Below are 24609 nucleotides of genomic sequence, written 5' to 3' on the forward strand. Positions count from 1 at the left end.
TATCAGAGTTAATTTGTGAAAGGCCTTACAGGCCAGACAGAGAAACTTGTCATAATCACTGCTGTATCTTCAACACCTGCCCAGTGCTTTGCATGCGCAGAGTATCTAACCAAGTATTGAGAGGGAATAACTTTATCTCACTGACAGTGAGGAGCTGTGAGAATGATGGCTGGTTTAGAAAAGGCAGGTTGGTCACTGTCGACGTTCACTGGCCTTTTCCTACTAAAATTCTCATCTCCTGGCTCTCCACACCTGCCACCCTGATGGCCCCTGTGCTGCGTTTGATGCCGCCTCTCCTGGAGAATGGCCATGGTGATCATTCCTGTCATCCTCTGAAATCAAAAGAGAGAACGTGGGCACTTTCTTAAAAGCCTGAAGGGAATGTAGACATTCCGACATCTGCTAAGGGAGACGCTCTCCATCGCTTCCCCCGGGGGCGTCACCGCCCCCTGATGCCCCGCCCTCCCCACGACTCAAGTTCCTCCCACTTAGCTTGGTGCTAGGGGCGCATTTCCCCGGCTTGCCACTGCTCCTTTGCGCACGCGCGCCGCTTCCCAGTGGCAGGCGCGGGCAGGACCGCGTTGCGTCATCGGGGCGCGCGCCTCAGAGAGAGCTGTGGTTGCCGGAAGTTGAGCGGCGGTAAGTGAGCCGCGGCAGGCGAGGGTGTAGTGGGGTCTTGCTGGGCCGGTTTTGGAGGCCTGGAGTCAAGGGGCGAGCTCGCCAGGGAGGGCGAGGGTCACAGGAAGTCTCAGGATCCTCCTCTGCCAGCTTCTGGGTGGTCCTTCCTCCTCCAGGGACTCACTGATTCCGGCTGGCGCCCTTCGTCTGTAGCCGCGTCCCCTCAGACTGGTTCAGTCCGGGGTCTTCTGACTTGGAAGCTCGTGCTGATTTCCTAAGTTAGCCCCTCCTGTCCTCTTGGTAGGCAGTGCTCAGAATCTTCAGTGTTGGAACACGGGAGATGGGACATTTGGATTCCCAGCCTGGCTGTGTCTGGATTTGCTGTCTCTGGCACGTTCCTTCCCCATCTAAGCTGCTTTTCCATCTGCAAAATGGGAATGATAATCCGCCATTTGTTAAGTGAGGAGGTTAAATAAGTTTACTTTCTGAGAAAGAAGATTCTCGATTCCTTGGTTACAGGGTTAGAAACTAATGCACAATAAGAATCAATCCGGTAAGGTAAATATAGGTGTTAGAACATTTGTCAGAAATAGAGTCAAACTTCTAATTTTACCGAAATGAATTTTATAAGTACAGTACTAACGTACATGATGTTGGAGAAGTACAAGCCAAACCGTGTGTGTGTGCACGTGCGTGCAGTTTCCTGATTTTTAAACACTGGCGACTGATGCCATTTTTTAAAAATTGGCAAGTAATTCTGATTTTTAAAAACATTGGCAACTCAGTTTTTACAAAACCCTGTTCAACTGTAACCAGTCATATCTGGTTACATATCTGTCAGTTTGGGACCTCTGGATCCCAGACTCCCTTTTTCATTGACTACTTAGATTTTTTTCTCTGACACCTCTGCCCACTGGCCAGATTTCTTCAGTGACAGGAAGCTTTCTACTTCTGGTTGCTCCTGTTTGGTCCTCCCCCAGTTCTGACTCTTAGGTTGAGCTGAAAGCAGCTACTCGGTAATCTTAGCTCACTGTTCCTCCTTCAGGCTCTTGGAATCACCCCTGCATTTAATTGCCCTATACATCATTGAAAGCTGCTAGTTTGTCTTCCTCTTCTCACCTTTTCTTCTCTAGGCTAAGCATATTTAATGTATTTGCTCATAGTAAACTTAACAGTGACAGCAAATTTTGTCATGTTTTGTTATATCCCCAGCATATAGAGCAATGCCTAGCATATTATATATGCTCAATAAATATTTGTTGGATGAATGAATAAAACAAATATTTGCCTGTTATGTGCCTGGCATTATTGTGGGCACTGGTGATCTATCAGTAAAATAAGAAGAAAAATAATCCTGTTTCATGGCACCTTCTAATAATAGTGGTGGTGATGGCGGTGGCGGCATTGTCAGTAAGGGTTGGTAGGTGTTTCCGATTCTGAAACGTACAGGGTCATGGGATGGAGAGTAATTGGGGGGAAGCATAAAAGCTAGCTAGTCAGGGATGGCTTCCCTGAGGAAGTGACCTAACACTTGAATAAAGAAAAGTCCAGTCTTGGAATGGCTCATGTTGCTAAACTGCTTTCCCATCCTCCAACGCTGCTCCAGTCTTGTTAAGCTGCTTGCAGGTGTGTGTCACCTATAGCCCTTTGCTTCTGCTGCTTCGAACATCTCCCCTTCCTCTTCCATTTATCTTGGCCAACTCCTTCCTGCCCTCATGTGACATGATTTTGAAATCCTTTAAGAGCTGAGTACTGGACTTTCCATTACTCAACCACAGGTTCCCTTTTTCGTTCCCAGCCAGCATCTCATTATAGAGAATAAACATTTATTGAGCTTCAGCTGTGTGTCTGGCACTGTGCTGCAAGCTGGGAATACAAAAATGAGTAAGATACACATCCCTGTCCTCAAAGAGTTTATTCTTTTTTTAAGTCAAGGAGATAGCAACGGTATGGCATGAAACTATTGCGGAGGTTTGGTAGAGGAGGACTTAGGGTACGCATAAGTCAGGCTGACTCATCAGAGAAGGTTTCAGTGAGGAGGTGCTGCTTTAGCCAAGACCTGAAGGATGAACGAGATTTGACAGGTGAAGAGTGGTTCGAAGTGAGATGAGCAAAGGGCTAGAGGTGAGAATGCATGGCCTGCTTGTGGTTCACCGGAGTGGCAGTTTGGAGGTGTAGGATGAGAGGTGACTGGAAAGGTAAGCACCAGCCACATCGTGAAGGGCCCTGTGGACAATAGCATGTTACGCACACATAGACTTTGGGATCCAAGATAGCTGCATACCAATATTCCCATTGCCACTGAACTAGTTTTGTGACCCTGGGCAAGTCACTTCTTTCTAAGCTTCAGTTTCCTCATCTCTAAGAAGGGGAAATAAAAACTGTACGAGGTGATATGTTACTCACTTGGCACTGGTAGATGATAAATACTCAATAAACAGTAGTCATTAATATTGCCAGGCCCAGAAGTTTGGACTCTAAAATGTGGGGGCGGGGGTGGAGAGCAGGACACTGAAGATTTTAAAACAGATGCGACATCCTCTCATCTGTTTTAAATTACCCAGGCAGCAATGTGGTGATTACACTGGACAGAAGAAGACAAGCAGGGGACCAGTTGGGTATAGTTGCAGTGATCCAGGTGACAGGATGAAGATCTGGATGAAGGCAGTGACAGTGGAGATGGAGAGGGGTGGGAGGAGTTGAGAGATTAAGGAGGTGGAATTTGCTGGACTTGGTAACTGATAGGATGAAACAGAGGAAGGGGACAAGAATCAGGATCCTGATGGTGGGAGGGCAGAAATGAATTTGCTGTGTGGAATTGAGCAGTAACAAAATTCTTTGACTAGCGTCTCTAATAGATTAACCCTGACCTCTGATTTTATTTGGAAGTCAGTTTGCCTCTGTCGTCCACTTCTACCCATGGAAATGACGTTCGCTAATGTCTTCCTCTCCTCTTTTTTTTTTTCTTTTTTTTGAGATGGAGTCTCACTCTGTCACCCAGGCTGGAGTGCAGTGGCACGATCTCGGCTCACTGCAAGCTCTGCCTCCTGGGTTCACGCCATACTCCTGCCTCAGCCTCCCCAGGAACTGGGACTACAGGTGCCCACCACCATGCCCAGCTAATTTTTTTTTTTTTTTTTAGTAGAGATGGGGTTTCACTGTGCTAGCCAGGATGGTCTCCATCTCCTGACCTCGTGATCCGCCTGCCTTGGCCTCCCAAAGTGCTGAGATTACAGGCGTGAGCCACCGTTTCCTCTCCTCTTTCTATCTCCTGATCTCCCCACCCTTCTCCAGTGCGATTAAGGCCTGATTGTATAATCAAGGGAGAATAAATACTGGAGGTGCTGCTCTGTTAATTGGTAGTCAATAGGTATTACCATGATCTTGGCAGACTGAGGAACAGCCTATTCACTCCATCTCAGAGTGATCACTTTTGGGATTTCCTCACACCTTCATCCCAGTTACCATCCTTGAACTTGCTCTGGTTTGTCAGCCTCTCTTTGAGTGTGTGGTACAGAAAGGAAATCCTCTTTCCTTGAGGACTCTAACCATGCAGAGCAAGACTGCACTTTTCTTGTGGTAACCTAAAGCCCTGCCAGCTCCATTATAGACACATTGTGCTTTTGACACTATTACACTAGTGTGCCACCAAATAGGCCCTCAGCGTGGCTCAGCCCTCCCCATATCCTCAGGCAGCTCTCTTGTCCATTTCCCTTTATGTCTTCCTCATATTCATTCCTCTCCTCAACCTCCTACCTTGACTTTTGCTCCACTAAGTTGCAGCCATTAATTAAGGCATCTCAGCTTCCTCTTCTATCCTTTACCAACTGATCTTTAGCTGACCCTATCCTTTTGCCTTTTATTCTAATTCTGTGAAAGAAATGGTGTTTTAAGACTAAGTCCTCTATTTGTGCTTGAGATCCCGTCGCCTCCTTTGCCTCAAGGGCTGGGTTCCATCATTTGTTCATTTTCTTTTCTGTTTCATCAACCCTTCTCATTTAAATATTCTCTGTTTACTCTCATTTTGGAAAAAACAAAAACCCTCCAATTAACCTATGCTGCACCCTGTCACACCTCTTTTACCCAGCCACCTTTCTTGGAAGAGTTATCTAGAGTTGCTTCCTGTACTTCCCTAAGTCATCGCTAAACTCCTGCTCTCGTCCCACCACTCCCCAAAGTCATCAGACCTCGACATTGCCAGAATACCTGACCACTTTTCCTTCTTATCTTTCTTGGCACATCTGACATTGCTGACCTTGCCCCTCACTTAGGAAAACCCAGTCCTACTTTGTATTATCTCTCTGGCCATTTGTCCCTCAATTTCCATTGTGGGCTCTTTTCTTCCCCTTTGTCCCTCACATGCCAATTTTTGCCAAGACTCTGCCCTCTACTATATTCTTTTCAACTGCAGCTTCAAACTTGTTTATATGCTCATGACCCCTGTTCTGTATCATAGCCCGAATCTCTCCTGAGTGCTACCCTCAAACTCAAACAAGTCTAAAACTAAGCTCCTCATCTTCCCTTTGAACCTGCTGTTCTTTCTCCATTCTTGAATCTTGCCAATTCCCCTCCTTCCATTTAGTCATCCAAAACAGAACCCTGAGAGTCATCTTAGACTCTTCCTCTGGTACTAGCCCTCCTTTCCATCTTCCAAGTCCAGGTAGTCATCAGAGTTCTATAGATTCGACTTTGTTGCTATCTCCTGACACACATCTCCTCCATTTCCTCCCTTGCTCCCTCATTTCAGGCTCCCCTCCCTTCTTGCCTGTCTTTCTGCACAGCCTCCCAGCTGGTTGCCCTGCCTCAGCAGTCTGGTCCTCACTGCTGTGGATTGCCTTTACTAAAATAGAGATCTATGCAGAAATACAGTTGCATAGCTTTTCACATAAGGCTCTTCATGATATGGCCTTTGCCTGCTTTTATGGCATGGTCCATCTACTCTGCCCCATGTGCCTCTCCTTGCTGCCATACAGAACTCTATCAGGGGAACCCGCCCCCAATATTTCAACATATGTTCTTTCTATTTTCCATAAGTGTCAGCTGGCTGAGAAATAAAGAGAAAGAGTACAAAGAGAGGAATTTTACAGCTGGGCCTCTGGGGGTGACATCACATATTGGTAGGACTGTGATGCCAACCTGAGCCGCAAAACCAGCAGATTTTTATTAAGGACTTCAAAAGGGGAGGGGGTGTGCGAACAGGGAGTGGGTCACAAAGATCACGTGCTTCTGAGGAAACAGGACAAGGACAAAATCAGAAACTCCTGATAAGGGTCTATGTTCAGCAGTGTATGTATTGTCTTGATAAACATCTTAAACAACAGAAAACAGGGTTCGAGAGCAGAGAACTGGTCTGACCTCAAATTTACCAGGGTGGGGTTTCCCAATCCTAGTAAGCCTGAGGGTACTGCAGGAGACCAGGGCATATTTCAGTCCTTATCTCAACTGCATAAGACAGACACTCCCAGAGCGGCCCTTTATAGACCGCCCCCCAGGAATACATTCCTTTCCCAGGGTCTTAATTATTAATATTTCTTGCTAGGAAAAGAATTTAGTGATATCTTCCCTACTTGCACGTCTGTTTATAGGCTCTCTGCAAGAAGAAAAATATGGCTGTATTCTGCCCGACCCTGTAGGTAGTCAGACCTTATGGTTGTCTTCCCTTGTTCCCTGAAAATCACTGTTATTCTGTTCTTTTTCAAGGTGCACTGATTTCATATTGTTTAAACACACATGTTTTACAATCAATTTGTACAGTTAACACAATAATGGTCCTGAGGTGACTTACATTCTCAGCTTACAAAGATAACAGGATTAAGAGATTAAAGACAGGCATAAGAAATTATAAAAGTATTAATTTTTGGAACTGATAAATGTCCATATTAAAATGAAATCTTCACAATTTATGTTCAGAGATTGAAGTAAAGACAGGCATAAGAAATTATAAAAGTATTATTTGGGAACTGATATATGTCCATATTAAAATGAAATCTTCGCAATTTATGTTTCTCTGCCGCAGCTCCAGCCGGTCCCTCCGTTCGGGGTCCGTGACTTCCCTCAACAGAACTCATTTGTATTTTCTCAAACATACCATCCTGGTTTGTTCATTCATTGTTTCAGTCATCAACAAGTATTTATTGGGCACCTGTGAGGTGCGAAGACTGGTGTTAGAAAAACAATGACGAATAGGGGAAAATGAGAAGCTGGCATGGTTCCTTTCTCATAGAATTTTTATTTATTCATTCATTGTTTCAGTCATCAACAAGTATTTATTGGGCACCTATGAGGTGCTAAGTCAGGTGCTAGAAAAACAATGATGAATGGGGGAAAATGAGAAGCTGACATGGTTCCTTTCTCATATAATTTTTATTCTACTGAGGAGGATAACTGCATACGTGCTATGAAGGTAAGGTAGTTGGTGCTCTTTGAGGACTAGAATACAGGAGGATCGACCTAATCCAGAGCTGAGGGAGTCAGGGAAGGCTTCCCTCAGAAGTGATGATTGAGCTGTGATTTGAAGTGAGCAAAGAAATTCACTAGATGATGGGTATGTGGAGGTGGCCAAGAAAATTCTAAGCTTATGCAGAGGCCATGGGGTGTTTCTGTAGTTGACGATGTGGAGCTGAGTCAGCTTCCTCCCTTTGCCTGGAAAGTCCCCACTCCCTACCTCTAGCCTCCTTATCCAGGGGTCCTTGCATGGGGCTAGTGCTGCCATCTAACCCTCCCTTTCTCAACCATCAGGGGCGGGTTTAGAAGTTTGTGGAGCTGTTTTATTTTGCTTTGTTTTGTGATATTGACCAGAGGGCATTACCGCATTTATTGAGAGAGAGCCAGAGATGCTCAGCATTCTGCAGTGTGCAGGGGTAGCTCTAAACAAAAAAGAATTGTTCCATCCAGCATGCCAGTAGGGCCCCTGTTGAGAACCTACTTGGATGTTCTTAAAACCTTGGCTTAAGGGTTTCTATAGGATATTCTTAAAACCTTGGCTTGGCTGGGTGTGGTGGCTTACGCTTGTAATCCCAGCACTTTGGGAGGCCAAGGCGGGTGGATCACAAGGTCAGGAGTTCGAGACCAACCTGACCAACATAGTGAAACCTTGTCTCTACTAAAAATACAAAAATTAGCCAGGCATGGTGGCGGGTGCCTGTAATCCCAGCTACTCAGGAGGCTAAGGCAGGAGAATCGCTTGAACCCGGGAGGCAGAGGTTGCAGTGAAGCCAGAATTGCACCACCTCCCTCCAGCCTGGGTGACAGAGCAAGACTCTGTCTCAAGACTCCGTCTCAGAAAACAAAAAATAAAAAGCAAACAAACAAAAAAACCCCACCTTGGCTTAAGGGTTTCTGTAGGAAACACTGTTGCCTCATCAGTCTAATTTAGATGTCCCTCCTCCTATAACATTCTGTACAAACACCAGGCTATACTGTATTTGTTTTACCTCCAAATTGCTATACTCCGATTCCTCTTCTGTTTTGTTGTCTGTTTTGGCTTCAAAATTGTTAGCTCTTTAAAGGTGGGGACCATAGTTTTTTTTTTTTTTGCTATTGAACCCTGAAATGTAGCACAGGGACAAGTATGTAACATAACTGTTTATTGAAGAAATAACTAATGGAAGCCCCAATTTCATTTCTTTTCTTTTCTTTTCTTTTCTTTTTTTTTGAGACAGAGTCTTGCTGTGTCACCCAGGCTGGAGTGCAGTAGTGCTATCTCAGCTGACTGCAACCTCCGCCTCCCGGGTTCAAGCAATTCTCAAGCTTCAGCCTTCCGAGTAGCTGGGATTACAGTCGCCTGCCACCATGCCCGGCCCTTTTTTTGTATTTTTAGTAGAGACGGGATTTCGCCATGTTGGCCAGGCATGTTATTGGTAAACAATATGATATTAGTCCTGCTTTTTGAGTGTCTCCTATGGGCCAGATGTATGCATTTTCTAGTTGAATCTTCACACTAATTCTGCACGGTAGGTGGTATCCCCATCTAACAGAAGAGGAAACAGACTTGGAGAAGTTGAATGACTTGTCCAAGGTGGTGTGGCTAGAAAGTAGCAGAGACAGGATTTGAACTCAGGTCTCTCTGGCTCATGAACCTATGCCCTTTCCAGTCTAGCAGACCATCTGCCTTGTCCAGTTGTTTTCTTGAACTTAGATTTAGGGCCCTAGATTTACCGCTATGAAATTTCAAATCTTGTTAAAATAGGCCTGCCATTCCAGATGGTTGGAATCTTTTTTTATCCTGAATTTTAGTCACTTGTATTGCCTGTTTCTTCTTTTGTCATGAAATTGATAAGCAAATCTATATCATTATCCAAGTTATTGGTAAAATATGGTAATAAGAATACTTTATTGAATATGTTTATTTGCCTGTTCCCCCTGCTCTTAGCCCCAGCACAGGGTTCAGTGCACATGAAATACTTAGTAAATGTTGATAAATATTCATTCATGTGGATAAATAAAATAAATTGGACAGGCCCAGAGACTAAGCCAAAGACCTACTGCTATTAGCTCCTTTCTAATTAACATTATTTAATTCAGTAACCAAGATCCTTTGAATAAGATTATTTTACCAGTTCTTAATCCCTTTAATTATGTCAGGATCCAATTCCTGTATCGTCACCTTGTCTACCAGGATTTCTAGAGCAGCCTTGTGAGAGACATTTCTGAGACCTGTGTGTCCTGTGTCTATGATTCTTCCCTGATCAAGGTAGGAATGCAGTTACTCTGTCATGCCTTTTTCTTAGAGAAACCATATTGGCCTCTTGTGATTACTTAGGGCTGCCTCATACAGTTATGCAGGCTGTGCAGTGCACAAGAGGCCACATCAAAGGGGGTTCCATTTATATCATAGGTATTGTGGGTGCATTTTTGTAATGACAGTGGCAGAGAAGGCTACTATGTCTTGAGCTAACCTAATCAGTATATTACAACATTTCTCTAACTAAAGGAAGTAAAATCTTGAAGCAGGGGTGTAATTTTCTGATTGTACAAAGGTGCTAAGTGGACTAGAGTGGCCCATATGGGCCTTTCCTGGGAGCAAAACTTCTGTCCAGTGGTCTTTAGAACCCATCTTTATTCTTATCTTTGAAAAATCAAGCTGTGTGTGGTGGCTCATGCCTATAATCCCAGTACTTTGGGAGGCTGAGGCAGGTGGATCACCTGAGGTCAGGAGTTTGAAACCAGCCTGGCCAATATAGTGAAACCCTATCTCTACTAAAAATACAAAAAATTACCTGGGCATAGTGGCGGGCGCCCATAATCCCAGCTACTTGGGAGGCTGAGACAGGAGAATAGCTTGAATGTGGGAGGCAGAGGTTACAGTGAGCCGAGATCGTGCCATTGCACTCTAACCTGGGCAACAAGAGCGAAACCCCATCTCAAAAAAAAAAAAGAAAAGAAAAGAAAAAAAGAAAAATCAAACATTTTGAAAATCGGAAATCAGGCCTTTGCTTGGCCCAGTTTTAAAGTACTTCTCCCGTTTCTCAGGATTCTTTAAACATCACCAGAAATGAAAACCACAGAGATGTTATTATTTAGAAGCAAGCCTTCATAACTCAGCCAGCTTTTAGGAAACCATCATAGATTTTAGTTGTTGGTTGGCATAGGGCTCCACAGTGATTCAGACAAATCCAGGTGGCTGTCTCTCAGATGAACAGAGAAATGGGCAACACTGTTGATCAGTGGAGGTAACAAAAGGACTCAGAAGGAGGCACACTGCCCTCCGTCTTCCTGGCATTATTGCTTCCTCTCTCCTCTTTCCCACATTTTCTCAGCTGTCACTGTCCCTCCCATGTAGGCGTCTCAAACCCCATAATGCTGGTATCCAGTGCATCCATTCTCAAAAACTGAAGCTGATGGACACCAGATTGCATGTGAAGGTGAAGGATATTATAGCAGAAGGAAACCAAAATAAAAGAAAAACAGCTCCTGGAAGTAACCAATGAGAAGGACAGATAAGAGTTTGAAGACTGTGGATGTGACTGCTTGTTCCCTGGTTGACCCACTGAAGAAGAAATCATGTTGATTCAGAGTTGGCTTGGAGGTGAGGAGGACAACTCACCCATCATAGCAATTTTCCTAACTGTCAGTGTGATCAGCTGTTACCACAGAAATCACCTGAAAGCACAGTCACAAACCAATTTGGCTGACTTGATGATTTGATGTCTTGTGGAGATGTTAGTTTTGCTCAGGGACATCTTGACTCTAATGCAACTTTTAAAAGGAAGTGAGGTTTCTGTACCCAGCTGGTTTCCCTGTAGGAGTCCTGAGTTCTCATCTTCCGGTAGAGCCTACTCTTTCTTCTAAGTTTAGAACTTTTTCCCTTCTTTTGGAAGAGAAGGCTTTAAACCTCCCTCTTTAACAGCCTTGCAGATTGTTTCTGAAACTCATGAGGTTGCAGAAGCATCATTTGTCTATAAAATGTGCATTGGCTCCATATGCCAAAGCAGCCCCCTCCCGACTCCTGGTGATCTCTACCTCCTTTTTACACATCAGCAGCTAAGAACATATGCTGTTTGTCAGCGGGACTTGGTCATGTGGTTTGGTGCTTATTTTAATGACTGCCAGAGCTTGCAGCCCTGCAGCTGGGAAAATGAGAATAGAAGCCTGCTCTGTGTGCTCCATTTTGGCCCAGAGAAGGCACTTCAGGGCCAAATTGCAGTTATTCTGGCACTTCTGCTAAGTGAATGGCCCCACATGGGCTCAGAGAAATCGGACACTGAGTGCTCGCTGCCCTTTAGAACTTGTTCTTTTGGACTTCTTGATGACCTGTAGTGGGAGACTGACCATTTCCTTTTAATTAAGCCTCTGTTGTGCTTGCAGAGCTCTTTTGAGGGAGGTAGGCTTTAAATGAGGCATGTTTTAGGCAGAGGAAATTTTCATAGTGAGCATGGGGAAGGGGAACCACATTAGTCAGGCATTGTTGGCTAATATGGGGCAGTGACAAGAAAAACTACCAGCAGCTACCATTTATTGACTGCTTGCTGTATGCCAGGCACTGTAGCAAGCACCTCACAAACATTTAGCCCTCCCAGCAAGTTCTGGAGTAGGTATACCTGTCCTTATCTTACACCTGAATAAATCCAGGTGCAGGGGGGTGAAGGAACCTGCCCTAACCTGCCCTAGGCTTCTCAGCCAATAGGGGGTGGAGGTGGAATCCACACTCGGGTTCATCTGTATAAAGACCTGATTCCTGACTGCATTACATTACCTCTCCTTTTAGCATCCTTTCCCTGAACCATTAAAAACTCTCCTGCTTGTGGTGGACATGGTGGCTCACGCCTAGTAATCCTAGCACTTTGGGAGGCCAAGGCAGGTGGATCACCTGGGATCAGGAGTTCGAGACCAGCCTGGCCAACAAAGCGAAACCCTGCTAAAAATACAAATATTAGCTGGGCATGGTGGCGCATGCCTGTAATCCCAGCTATGTGGGAGGCCAAGGCAGGAGAATCGCTTGAACCCAGTAGACAGAGGTTGCAGTGAGCCAAGATCATGCCATTGCACTCCAGCCTGGACGACAGAACGAGACTCTGTCTCAAAGAAAAACAAACCAAAAAAACTCCCCTGCTCTCCTAAAACAAACAGACAAAAAACTAAAACACAGAAAAATCAGAGTGTGATAATTTTTAGCATTGTCAGGCTGGTTTATGGAAACTAGAGGCCTGTGTGTCTAGCTTCCCCTAAAGACAGGTTCTTTTTGTTTTTGTTTTTTTCTCTCCCTCTGTTTTTTATTTTCTACAATTACTTCTTCACTTTAAAGTGAATTACTTCTTCATTTAAAAAATCCTGTATTTCTTCATTAAAAAATATCCTACGCTTCTTCATTTTAAAAAATCCTATACTGGCTTGATTATTTGCTGTGTCCAATCCTAGAGGGAGAATGGTTGGGCAGTCTCACTCCAGGAAGCACTCCTGCTTCAATTAATTCTATAAGCAGCCAAGCCAAAATACTTCCATCCTTAGCTTCTTTAATCACAAAATGCCAGAAAACTTTATGGAAATGATTTCTCATTTAGGCTCCTTATTTAGAGTAATGAATTGCTTTTTACCAAAGCTAAATTTAAGTAGGTCATCTGTTAACTGTTGGATGAATAAATGAAGGTTCTCTCCGTAGGACTGGTATAGTTTAAAGATAGGGGTTTTGTTCTACTTTTTTATTTTATTTTATTTTTTGAGACGGGGTCTTGCTCTGTTGCCCAGGCTGGAATACAGTGGTGCAGTCATGGCTCACTGCAGCTTGGATTGCCTGGGCTCAGGCAATCCTCCTGTCTCAGCCTCCTGAGTAGTTGGGATCACAGGCGTGCACCACCACTCCATAATAATTTTTTAAAATTATTTGTGGAGATGATATCTTACTATGTTGCCTAGACTGGTCTTGTCTGGGCTCAAGTGATCATCCTGCTTTGGCCTCCCAAAATGCTAGGATTACAAGTGTGAGCCACTGTGCCTGGCCGTTTTTTTTTTTTTTTTTTGAGATGGAATCTTGCTCTGTCGCCCAGGCTGGAGTGCAGGTGCGCAATCTTGGCTCACTGCAAGCTCCACCTCCTGGGTTCACGCCATTCTCCTGCCTCAGCCTCCCAAGTAGCTGGGACTATAGGCGCCCGCCACCATGCCCAGCTAATTTTTTTTTTGTATTTTCAGTAGAGATGGGGTTTCACCGTGTTAGCCAGGATGGTCTTGATCTCCTGACCTCATGATTTGCCCACCTCGGCCTCCCAGAGTGCTAGGATTACAGGTGTGAGCCACCTTTTTTTTGTTTTGTTTTTTAAAAAAGCCCGGCCTTTTTTTTTTTTTTTGTAATTCCTTCCTGTGACAGATTCTCACCCTGTCACGCAGGCTGGAGTTCAGTGGCACAATCACGGCTCACTGCAGACTCGACCTCCTGGGTTCAAGTGATCCTCCCACCTCCCACCTCAGCCTCCCAAGTAGCTGGGACTACAGGCTCCTGGCAATTTTTTTTATTTTTTGTAGAGATGGGGGCCCACCGTGTTGCCCAGACTGGTCTTGAACTCCTGGGCTCAAGCAGTCCTCCTTCAGCCTCCCAAAGTGTGGGGATTACAGGTGTGAGCCACTGCACCCAGCCCTATTTTACTTCTTTATTCATGGATAACATACATAAAGTGCACTGATAGCAAATGTTTAGCTTGTGGCTTTTTACATAGGTATATGCCTTGTAACCACCACCCAGCTCAAGATACAGAATATTTCCATCTCCCCAGGAGACTTCCTCGTGGCCTTCTCAAGTCAGTAGCTCCACCTCACCCTGTAATCACCATTATAGCTTCTGTCAGGTTGATTGGTTTTGCCTGTTGAACAAAGTATAAAGCTGTGTGTGACACACAGCTTTTATCTTAATAGTAAGATAAAATTATTCTTACTATTTTATTTTGGAACAGTTTCAAACTTACAGAAATTCTATAAGAATAAGACAGATAGCTTCTATTTATCCATCTCCCAGAGACTCCCATTCAGTTTTTGTCCCAATAATGTCCTTTTATAGTAGAGCATCATCCCAGGATCACACGTGGTCCCCAGCTGTCACGTCTTTGTGGTCTCTTTCAATCTGGGACAGCTCCTTGTCTCCCTTTGACTTTTAAGACCATGGCACTTCTGAAGACTATAATCCTGGTCATTTTGTAGAATGTTTTTCAACTTGGGTTTATCTGATGTTTCCTCCCATGAGATCCAGGTTGTGTATTTTCATCCAAACACCACAGATGCTGTGTTCTTTCCATGGCATTCTATCAGATAGCACACAGTGTCTGTTTGTCACGTTGCTGCTGGTGTTAACTTTAATCTCTTCATTAAAATGGTATATTAATGACCAGATATTGTCACTAGTAGCTACCAGAACGCTTTCAGAAAGAAACATTTATTCTTGACTACTTTCATATGCAGTTGCATAAGGTTTTATTTGCACTGATTTGTGCATGCATGTTTCCTGCCTGCTAAGGTCTTAGTCCTGAAAAAACAATAATAGGTTTAGAGACCTAAGTTATATGGCATATCGTCGTATGTTCTTCATGATTCCTTACTCCATATTCTGTGGTAATTGGCTTCTGGAGTTTGTTCTCATAGTCATAGAAGTTTGGGTTATTTCTTGCTTTTGTTTCTTTTCGGGAGGATATCTATAGAAAGTTCCTTGTTTTTGTTTTTGTTTTGTGGTTTTTTTTTTGTCTTTTCTTTCTTTCTTTTCTTTCTTTTTTTTTTTTTTTTTTTTGAGACAGGTCTGGCTCGATCACCTAGGCTGGAGTGCAGTGGTGCCATCTTGCCATCTTGGCTTACTGCAGCCTTAATCTCCCAGGCTTAAGCGATCCTCCACCTGAGTCTCCCAAGTAGCTGGGAACACAGGCGCATGCCACCGCCATGCCCAGCTAACTTTTTAAATATTTTTGGTAGAGATGGAATGTTGCCCATGTTGCCCAGGCTGGTCTCAAACTCCTGAGCTCAAGCTATCCTCCTGCCTCAGACCCCCAAAGTGCTGGGATTGCAGGTGTGAGCCACCGCACCCAACCTTTTTTTTAATTATTATTTTATTTTTAAATTAATTTTTTCTAGAAATGGTGTTCTGCTATGTTGCCCAGGCTGGTCATGAACTCCTGCCCCCAAGCAGTCCTCCTGCCTCAGCCTTCCAAAGTGCTGGGATGCAGGTGTGAGCCACTGTGCCTGGCTGATAAAAGGTTTCTAAAATTCATCCTAGTAATGTTTGAGAGCCACTCACAAGGGACTAGGGACATTGAAAGGAATATGAGCCAGGATCTGTATTTGTAGAGTTTACAATCAAGTTTGGTGGAGGCAAACAGGTAAGCAAAGAGTTGAAAAACAATACCAAATGTCTAGGTGGCCTAGAGCCAGGAGTGATTAAATATAGCTGCCAGGGGAGGAGTATGAGGGGAATGAAGACAGGCGAGGCACCTCTGAGAAGGCTTTCCTGAGCAGGTCACCTCTGAGCTGCTCTGTGAATGCCAGGCAGTCACAGAAGCAAGGTGAGGGAGAACAGGGAACGCTTTTCAGACAGAGGGGCTGTGGGTTCTAGGCCGTGGGGCCCTGAGAGCCGCTGTTAAGGAGCATCAAGTCAGAGGTGAGGAGTGACAGGGCCATGGGGTAGAACTAGAAAAGTCGGAAGGCAGCAGCAGGGGTCTGGGAGAAAGCATAAGGAAACCATCAGAGGTGTAGTCATATGCCTGCTTAGGATGTAGAATGCTGCTGATGCAGTCTTTCCAGAACGTTATGAGCCTTAATAAATATCAAATGAGCTTCGTCTTGGCTTAATGATGCTGAGAGATGTGTGACTGTTTTGAGTAGACTGTATTTATCAGTTCATAAAGAAGTATTTGCAGCATTACAAGGTGCCTATTGCAGACCAGCAGATGTGGCCTTAGAATCTGGCCTTCGCCCTCAGCAGCCCTCACTGATCTTTACTGCCCTTTAAAAAGATTATGCCAAAAATATCACTCTTCCTCAAAACAAAATACACTATTGGCACCTTCAAAGAATCAAAAGATAACAGGTTTGGAAGATCATTTAGTCCAGGAGTCAGCAAACTATAGCCTGTGGATCAAGTCCTGCCCGAGGCCTTTTTTTGTGCAGTCCAGGAGCTAAGAATGGTTTTTGCATTTTTTTAAGGGTTGTAAAAAAATAAAATACACAGCAGACTGTTTGAGGCCTGCAGTGCCTTAAAATATTTACTATCTGGCCTTCTTCAGGAAAAGCTTGCCAGACCCTGGTCTTGTCTGACTGCCTGATACAGCAATCCTTTGTGCAGTATTACGTGGCAAATAATCATCCAATATATGCTTGAACACTTCTGCTAATGGAGAACTCATTATCTCTCTGATCTATTTCCTGTTTGGACAATTCAAGCTATTAGTAATTTTTAAACTCGGCTGAAATTTATCTTACTATATAGCATCCATCCATTGGCCCTTTGTGGGAAAAGAGAGCTATTATTTCATTTCAACCTTTACTGAGCTCTTAATATGATCCAGGCACTGTGCTCGTCCTGAAGAAAGATGAGTAAGACATGGTGCTTGTTTCAAGGATCTCCCAGCTATGATTTCTTGGAACCAAAGCAGTTGAACTGCTAGTCTTTTATCTCTCTCTTTGTCTTCTTGCCATTGGGTTAGGACTTTTTTCTTTAATTATTTTAGTTATTTCTGTATTGTTGTTTTATATACATAATACAAACTTTAAGAGGCAAAAAAGGTCAAGCAGTGAAAATAAGTCTCCCCACACTCCTCTCTCCTGACCTCCTAGCAGCTTTCTTGGGAGGCAACCGCCACTGCACATTTCCTGTGGGGATTTGATCTTAAAAAATCAAAGATTTAGATCCATTTGGACAGAAACTTTTGGTAAGTACTCATTCAGTGACATTTTCTGAGCTCCTACTTGTGCTGAGTGTGACTGAGTTTTATTTTCATTAAAGTCTGAAATTTGCACCAAGTTTGGGTGGTAGACACAGCCCCAGGGGGATTGTATTGGTTAACCACACACGCTGCTATTTCAGTTTAATCTTGACTGAACTTCTTGGCTACTGCAGGCTTTCTTAACACCGCTAGAGTTCTTGCTCATTGCAGTGTTGAATCCCTATCAAAACCTTTCCTGTTTAATTGGCAGTGACACAATCCCATCTTGTGTAACTCAGGATGTTTCACATCCTGAAATAGTTTGAAATAAAATTGAAACACACTTACATTGATGCCTATGTTAATTTCTTTCCTTGACTGTGTCTGAATATAATGTTGAAGTGTGATAGAAACAATCCTTTATTTTTCTAAGCTAAGCAGAGGCCGAAGTTTCACTTGTACTGTCCAGGGTTATACAGGCAAGCCTTACTTTTTCAGGAAGTAGGTAATGTTTGGATTTAGATTAGTGACACATGAATAACTCTATCTATGACTCACTTCCCCCCAAATTCCCCTCCGACCATTACTTCTTAAATCTTCCCTTTCAGCTTAAGCACTATAGTGATGTGACATAGACGTGTATGTTCCTAAGTGATACCTTTACCATAGATTGTCCTATTTAGGTATTTCCAGAAGATTCCTCATCATGCTGATGTTGTTAAGACTTTTCTGTTTTCAGCCTGTCATGGAACAGTTTCAGCAGCTCAACATCAACTATATCCTCTTATGAAATAGGCCCTTGGGTTCTGTTCAGAATTTCCCTAAGGCCAAATAAGTCAGAAAATATTTGAAGGATGTGCCTCTTACGCAAATTACTTTTGTGCAATCATGGCTCACTGCAGCCTCAATCTCCTGGTGGGCTCAAGCTATCTTCCTACCTCAGCTTCCCGAGTTGTTGGGACTACAGGTGCGCCCTGCAATGCCCGGCAAATTTTAAAACTTTTTTTGTAGAAATGGGGTCTCACTATGTTGCCCAGGCTGGTCTCAAACTCCTGGGCTCAAGCCATCCTCCTGCCTCAGCCTCACAAAGAGTTAGGATTATGGGCATGGACCACTGCACTGGGCCTTTTTTTTTCTCTCTCCGTAAAAGTAGTTTATTTGTTCTGTTTACAAAGTACGGGGAAGGAATAAGGGCAATACCTGGAACCCCTTTGATCGCACATCTTCCCAGTCTCTGCTTCTATAAATAACGTTTGTACAACAGCAAACTCATATTGTCCCCATGTGTTTTCTCACATCCTAGTAGCTGCAGTCTATAGTATAGACCGGGTAGGAAATAGATGCCTGATTCACAGGGTAGGGCTCCCCTCCAATTAGTGTTCCAGCTCACTTTTGCTAATATTGAAACAGAAGTAACTAGTTGTTCTTAAAAACTCTCTCATGAACAATTAGGTCATAGGCAAATTATGTCTGCACAACTCCTAGAATTGTTTCAAATAACTTTATAGAAAGGCAGTGACTAAGGCCCTTTCCTCTTTCCCATCTTTCTAAGTCCCAGGCTGCCTTCAGCACCTGGACTGCCGCCTGGGTCCCCCACATCCCAGCGCGGTGATGGAGGAGGGGCAGGCCAGGCCAAGCATGAGGAATAAGCAGTCTTTACTGGGCTCAGACCAGGAGCCCATGGTCTTGAGGAACTCTGTATTTATCAGTTTTCTTCTCCACGTTCTCTTCCGCCTGTTTCTGCAGCCTCATGGGCTGTTTTTACTTCTGGTAGTGGATCTTGGCCTTCTCCTTCCTCTTCTCCTCCAGGTAGCTGTCACTGCCTGGTACTTCCAGCCAACCTCATGAACAAGCCACCCCCAGGTAGGCAGACTTTATTTTAGGCTTCAGACGCACAACCTTGAAGGCACCAGGAACCACTATCTGCAATTAATATACAAAATGTCTGTTATCTTCTCTTTTTTTGAGATGGAGTTTTACCCTTGTTGCCCAGGCTGGAGTGCAATGGTGCAATTTCAGCTCACTGCAACCTCTGCCTCCCGGGTTCAAGCAGTTCTCCTGCCTCAGCCTCCCGAGTAGCTGGGATTATAGGCATGCACCACCATGCCCGGCTAATTTTTGTATTTTTAGTAGAGACGGGGTTTCGCCATGTTGGTCAGGCTGGTCTTGAACTCCTTACCAAGTGATCCACCCACCTCAGCCTCCAAAGTGCTGGGATTACAGGCGTGAGTCACTTCACCCGGCCATGTCTGTTATCTTTTAAGTAGTCATCCTTAGTCACTTTTACCCAGCTACCGAAGTGCTGTAGAATAGAGTTTTCTTTTTTGTCTTTGTGATTCTCTGGCACTGGTAAAATTCCATCTTGATGTCCTTAGCAGGTCATCAAAATTATGATGAAAACAAGTTACATTTGTCCTTGAAGAGAAAGTTGTGGATGACACATATGTAGGGACTCGATGATCTGTCACACAGAGGATTTTAGATGAAATCCTTTTGTACCACTGTCTGCAACTGTGTTGATTTCCTTCCACATTGGATGATGGCTCTGGCCAGGGCCTTTTTGTTTTGACTGTTGGAGAGGAGGTTAGCTTGTGAATGTTTTTCGAAACAATTGGTTATTTTTTTAGCATGTGTGAGGCTGATGGGCAGTAGAAAGTTCCTGAAAAGAAGTTTCTTCCTTCAAGGCAGTGTAATATAGTGACAAGAATAGGGGCTTTGAAGCTAGCAGACCCGGGTTATCATCTCAGCTCTACCACTTCCTGTGTGACTCTGGGCAAGTTACTTAAGCTCCCAGTGTCTCAGTTTTCTCTTCAGTAAAGTAGGCATAATCTTACTACTGGGGTTGTCAAGGGAATAACATGTAAACTATTTAGTGTAGTGCTTGGTACAGAATGAGCATTTAATAAGAACAGTTACTAATATGACGGTTACTACTGCTGTTATTTAAATAGTTTTTAACAGTATTATCAAAACAGCAAGCGCAGTTCATGGTGGTAAATGCCCTAATGGAAGTGTTCATTTGTCACCATTGAGAAGGGAACTGTTAATATCCACTGACTGTTACTGACAGCTTCATAAGGACCTTGTGAAATGAGAAGTACTTTTCCTGGTAGAGAGGGGAAAGGTTTCCTAGGAACATCAGCCATGCAGAAGATCAGGAAACTAGCAGGCTAAGGCTGCAGCACCTTATTCTCTGTGTAGTAAGGCCAGTAAGCTTTCGTTTGTTTGTTTAAACAAGGGAGCCACCTGTGCAGATCATTCCTGGTGGCAGTTTGTCACCTTGTTTGGAGGAGATGGGCCAAAGGCAGTGACCCGTGAGTATATCACTGCAAGAGCCGAGGTGTGAGATGATGGAGCCTGGCACGTAGCAGCGGGAATGGAGAGAAGGCAGGCAGACCTAGACAGGAAGCATGAAGTTGCATGAGGAGCATGGGCTTCAGAGTGGCGTGAATCTGGAAGCTGAATCCTGGTTCCCCTACTTTCCTAGCTGTATAGCCTTGTGTGAATTTATTTTTTTCTTTCTTTCTTTCTTTCTTTTTTTTTTTTTTGGAGACAGAGTCTCGCTCTGTTGCCCAGGCTGGAGTGCAGTGGCACGATCTCCATCTTGGCTCACTGCAACCTCCGCCTCCCGGGTTCAAACAATTCTCCTGCGTCAGCCTCCCAAATAGCTGGGATTACAGGCGTGCACCACCACACCTGGGTAATTTTTGTATTTTTCGTAGAGATGGGGTTTCGCCATGTTTGTCAGGCTGGTCTCGAGCTCTTGACCTCAGGTGATCCGCCCACCTTGGCCTCCCAAAGTGCTAGGATTACAGGCGTGAGCCACCACACCCAGCCTCCTTGTGTGGAATTAGTGCTTTATTGCGTTGAGAGAGAGAAAAATTGAAGATGACTTTGAAGTTTCTTCCTTGAATTAAGGTGATACTATTAAGCAAACTAGGAAATACAGAGAAAGGGGCAGAATTTAGGGAAAATATATGTTGAATTTTGGATTTGTTGAATTTGAGATTCTGAGGAATCTAAGTCCTGGCTTTAAAGGACACTTCAATATATGTTTAGAGGTTAGAGCTAGAAGTACAGTCCTGAGATTCATTGGCATATAGACAGAAATTGTTGTAGAAAGTGAATGATTTGGCCGGGTGCGGTGGCTCATGCCTGTAATCCCAGCACTTTAGGAGGCCAAGGCGAGCAGATTGCTTGAGGTCAGGAGTTTGAGACCAGCCTGGCTAACATGGTGAAACCCCGTCTCTCCCAAAAATATAAAAAATTAGCCGGGTGCGGTGGTGCATGCCTGTAATCCCAGCTACTCAAGAGGCTGAGGCAGGAGAATCACTTGAACCCAGGAGGTGAAAGTTGCAGTGAGCCGAGATCGTGCCACTACACTCCAGCCTGGATGACAGAATGAGACTCTGTCTCAAAAAAAGAAAAAAAAAAAAAAGAAAAGAAAGTGAATGACTGGCCGGGCGGGGTGGCTCACATCTGTAATCCCGGCACTTTGGTACATCAAGGCAGGCGGATCACTTGAGGTCAGGAGTTTGAGACTAGCCTGACCAATGTAGCGAAACCTGTCTCTACTAAAAAATACAAAACATTAGGGCCAGGCGTGGTGGCTCACGCCTGTAATCCCAGCTACTTGGGAGTCTGAGGCAGGAGAATCACGTGAACCCAGGAGGCAGAGGTTGCAGTGAGCCGAGATCATGCCATTGCACTCCAGCCTGGGCAACAGAGCAAGACTCCGTATTGAGAAAAAAAAAAAAAAACATTAGCCGGGCATGGTGACACACACCTGTAGTCCCAGCTACTTGGGAGGCTGAGGCAGGAGAATTGCTTGAACCTGGGAGGCCGAGGTTGCCGTGAGCTGAAATTGCACCATTGCACTCCAGCCTGGGCGACAGAGCAGGACTCCGTCTCAAAAAAAAAAAAAAAAAAAGAAAGAAAGAAAATGAATGACTGAGGAGAGGGCTGAGCATGGAAGCCTTCAAAAACCAACAGTAGAAGAAAATGCTAGCTGCATTGTAGAGGAAAAGAGGGAAAGGGAGAGATTAGAGGCCCAGGAAACAACAGGAGGCTGTGAGAGTGTTTCTACACGTGTGCCTCAAATCCTCAAATCACCTGTTTTCTTTTTATTTTATTTTTTTTTGAAATGGAGTTTTGCTCTTGTTGCCCAGGCTGGAGTGCAACTGCAACCTCTGCCTCCCAGGTTCAAGAGATTCTCGTGCGTCAGCCTCCCAAGTAGCTGGGATTACAGGTGCACTCCACTACACCCGGCTAATTTTTTTTATTTTTAGTAGAGATGGGGGTTTCACCATATTGGCTAGGCTGGTCCTGAACTCCTAACCTCAGGCGATCCCCCGCTTTGGCCTCCCAAAGTACTAGGATTACAGGCGTGAGCCACTGAGCCTGGCCAAATCACCTGTTTTCCATTGGGCAAAATTATAAAAATTCTTTCAAAAGCCAAAAAATATTTAATAGGAGTTGAGGGTGCATTCAAATACATTTGAGGTGATTTTGAGGTGGGGCCTCCAAAAATAAGTGCCAGTGACCTAGGCATCAAAATAGCACCAAACCTACAGCAGCGTCACCTGAGGCACTAGGCAAACTCCAGACTCCTGGCCTCCATCACTATCCCTTCTCTTATCGAATCTTCTTTCCTCCACAGGAAGTGGGAGTGAGACCCAGGCATCCTCATTTTTTAATGAGTGCTCAAAGGCCGGGAGCAGTGGCTCACACTTGTAATCTCAGCACTTTAGGAGGCCTGGGTGGGCAGATCACATGGTCAGGAGTTCGAGACCAGCCTGGCCAACATAGTGAAACCACATCTCTACTGAAAAACAAAAATTAGCCGGGCATGGTGGTGCACACCTGTAGTCCCAGCTACTCAGGAGGCTTAGGCAGGAGAATTGCTTGAACCAAGGAGGTGGAGGTTGCAGTGAGCTGAGATCGTGCCACTGCACTCCAGCCTCGGCAACAGAGCAAGACTCTGTCTCAAAGAAAAAAATAAATAAAAAATAAATAAATATGTGCTCAAGATGGTGAATGTTTGAAAACGCTTGGTCAGGCACTATCTGGGGTGTGATGCTGCAAGCCATACTGAGGCAGTGGAGAATTTTAGGGACAGTGATGTGTTGTCTTTTGTGATCAATGAAGCTTATCAATTATATAGAAAAATAATTATTATAATTCCCACCTCATTCCTTCTGTTTGCTTTTCAGTTTTTTTAAGCCCTCGTTGTGAGTCTTTCATTCATTCAAAATTGGATTTCTGTTGCCAAAACATCTTTTTAAATGTGGAAAGCATATTCAGCCTGTTGAAAAACAACAAACCACCCATTAGGAATCCAATGGCAAACTAACCTGCCCCACTGGAACTTGCTAGGGACACAGTCAGTTACTCCCGTCTGGTGATTCTGCCTTTTATAGCCTGTTCTCTTTTAAGCAATCTACAATGAAATTGCATTTTAGAAAGCCACCACCGCACTCCTTTTAAACATTAAATACAATGGCATTGACCAGTCATTTTCTTTGATTCCTAGTGTCCATTCATCATTACTCTTCTCAAAGTTTTTTACTGCTTAGAGTTGGTAGATACATGTACTGTCCTGGTGTTCCAACTACAGCTTTCTTTGTTTTACTGGTTCTATTTCTTTCTTTTCTTTTTTTTTTTTTTTTTGAGGTGGAGTTTCGCTCTTGTTGCCCAAGCTGGAGTGCAATGGCACAATCTCGGCTCACTGCAACCTCTGTCTCCTGCAGTTCTCCTGTCTCAGCCTCCCAAGTAGCTGGGATTACAGGCATGTGCCACCACACCCAGCTAATTTTGTATTTTTAGTAGAGACGGGGTTTCACCATTTTGGTCAGGCTGGTCTCAAACTCCTGACATAAGGTGATCCACCCGCCTTGGCCTCCTAAAGTGCTGGGATTACAGGCATGAGCCACCGCGCCTGGCCTACTGGTTCTATTTCTTTTTACTCCCTAACTGCGGACATTCTCTAGGACTTTGTGGGGCTTTTCTTTCTCTGAGTAACTTCTAAGAACTGATCATTGTCACCTGTGTTAGCTGTTCTCTCAGTATCCATGTCCAGTTTTCTTGGCTTATCTTTGCCCTGCTGTTGTCCACAGCTGAAAATGTCTTTCATTATTACTCTTCTGAAACTTGCTTTGCCTCTCAAGGGTGTTCTCTTTCACTCAAGCTGCCATTCTCCTAGCCATTTGTGGCTTGACACCCCAAGAGCTTTATTCTCTCTTTTCATTTCTTGAGTCCACCAAGATACCAAGTTAGGTCACCTTTTATTTTAAATCAGCCCCAACAAGGGTCCCCTCCTTTTCACTTTTACTCCTCTGCTCTAATCCAGGTCTTCATAAATTTTTGGGCTTTTAGCTGATTTCCCTGCCTGCCTCTTTCAAAGCCTTTTACCCACTGCAGAATCATATTTACCATGCAGGACTGCCACTGGCTTCCCCCTCCGAAATTCGTTAGCCTCACATTTGAGGCTTCTCCATAGGTGTTCACCCATGTCACCTGCTCAGCTCTGTGTGTGCTGCTCCTGCACAGCACAAACCCTCCACATGAGGACAGCTGGTTTCACGTGTCCCTATTTCTGCCACGAGTATTCCTCTGCTCTTCTTGTTCCTTCTGCCCTCCACCCATCTTCCCCCACCCCTTACCC

The 24609-nt window shown here is 44.4% G+C and overlaps 1 protein-coding gene across 12 annotated transcripts in view; it reads left to right on the forward strand.

Annotated features, from left to right (window-relative positions):
• The first annotated feature begins 531 nt into the window (after nucleotides 1–531).
• ATG7 (autophagy related 7) overlaps nucleotides 532–24609 on the forward strand; it is a 280139-nt gene continuing 256061 nt past the window's right edge. For 5 of the 12 annotated variants that reach the window (XM_063703642.1, XM_031009727.3, XM_055381008.2 and 2 more), the window contains exon 1: nucleotides 549–639. The gene's annotated coding sequence lies outside the window, so the exon portion shown is untranslated. Of the gene's footprint in view, nucleotides 640–9200; nucleotides 9311–10399; nucleotides 10646–24609 lie in introns of those variants that run through there. The other 7 variants (XM_063703643.1, XM_063703641.1, XM_004033619.5 and 4 more) reach the window with 5 other exon arrangements.

This window comes from Gorilla gorilla, chromosome 2 (genome assembly GCF_029281585.2).
Source record: "Gorilla gorilla gorilla isolate KB3781 chromosome 2, NHGRI_mGorGor1-v2.1_pri, whole genome shotgun sequence".
Lineage (NCBI taxonomy): Eukaryota > Metazoa > Chordata > Mammalia > Primates > Hominidae > Gorilla > Gorilla gorilla.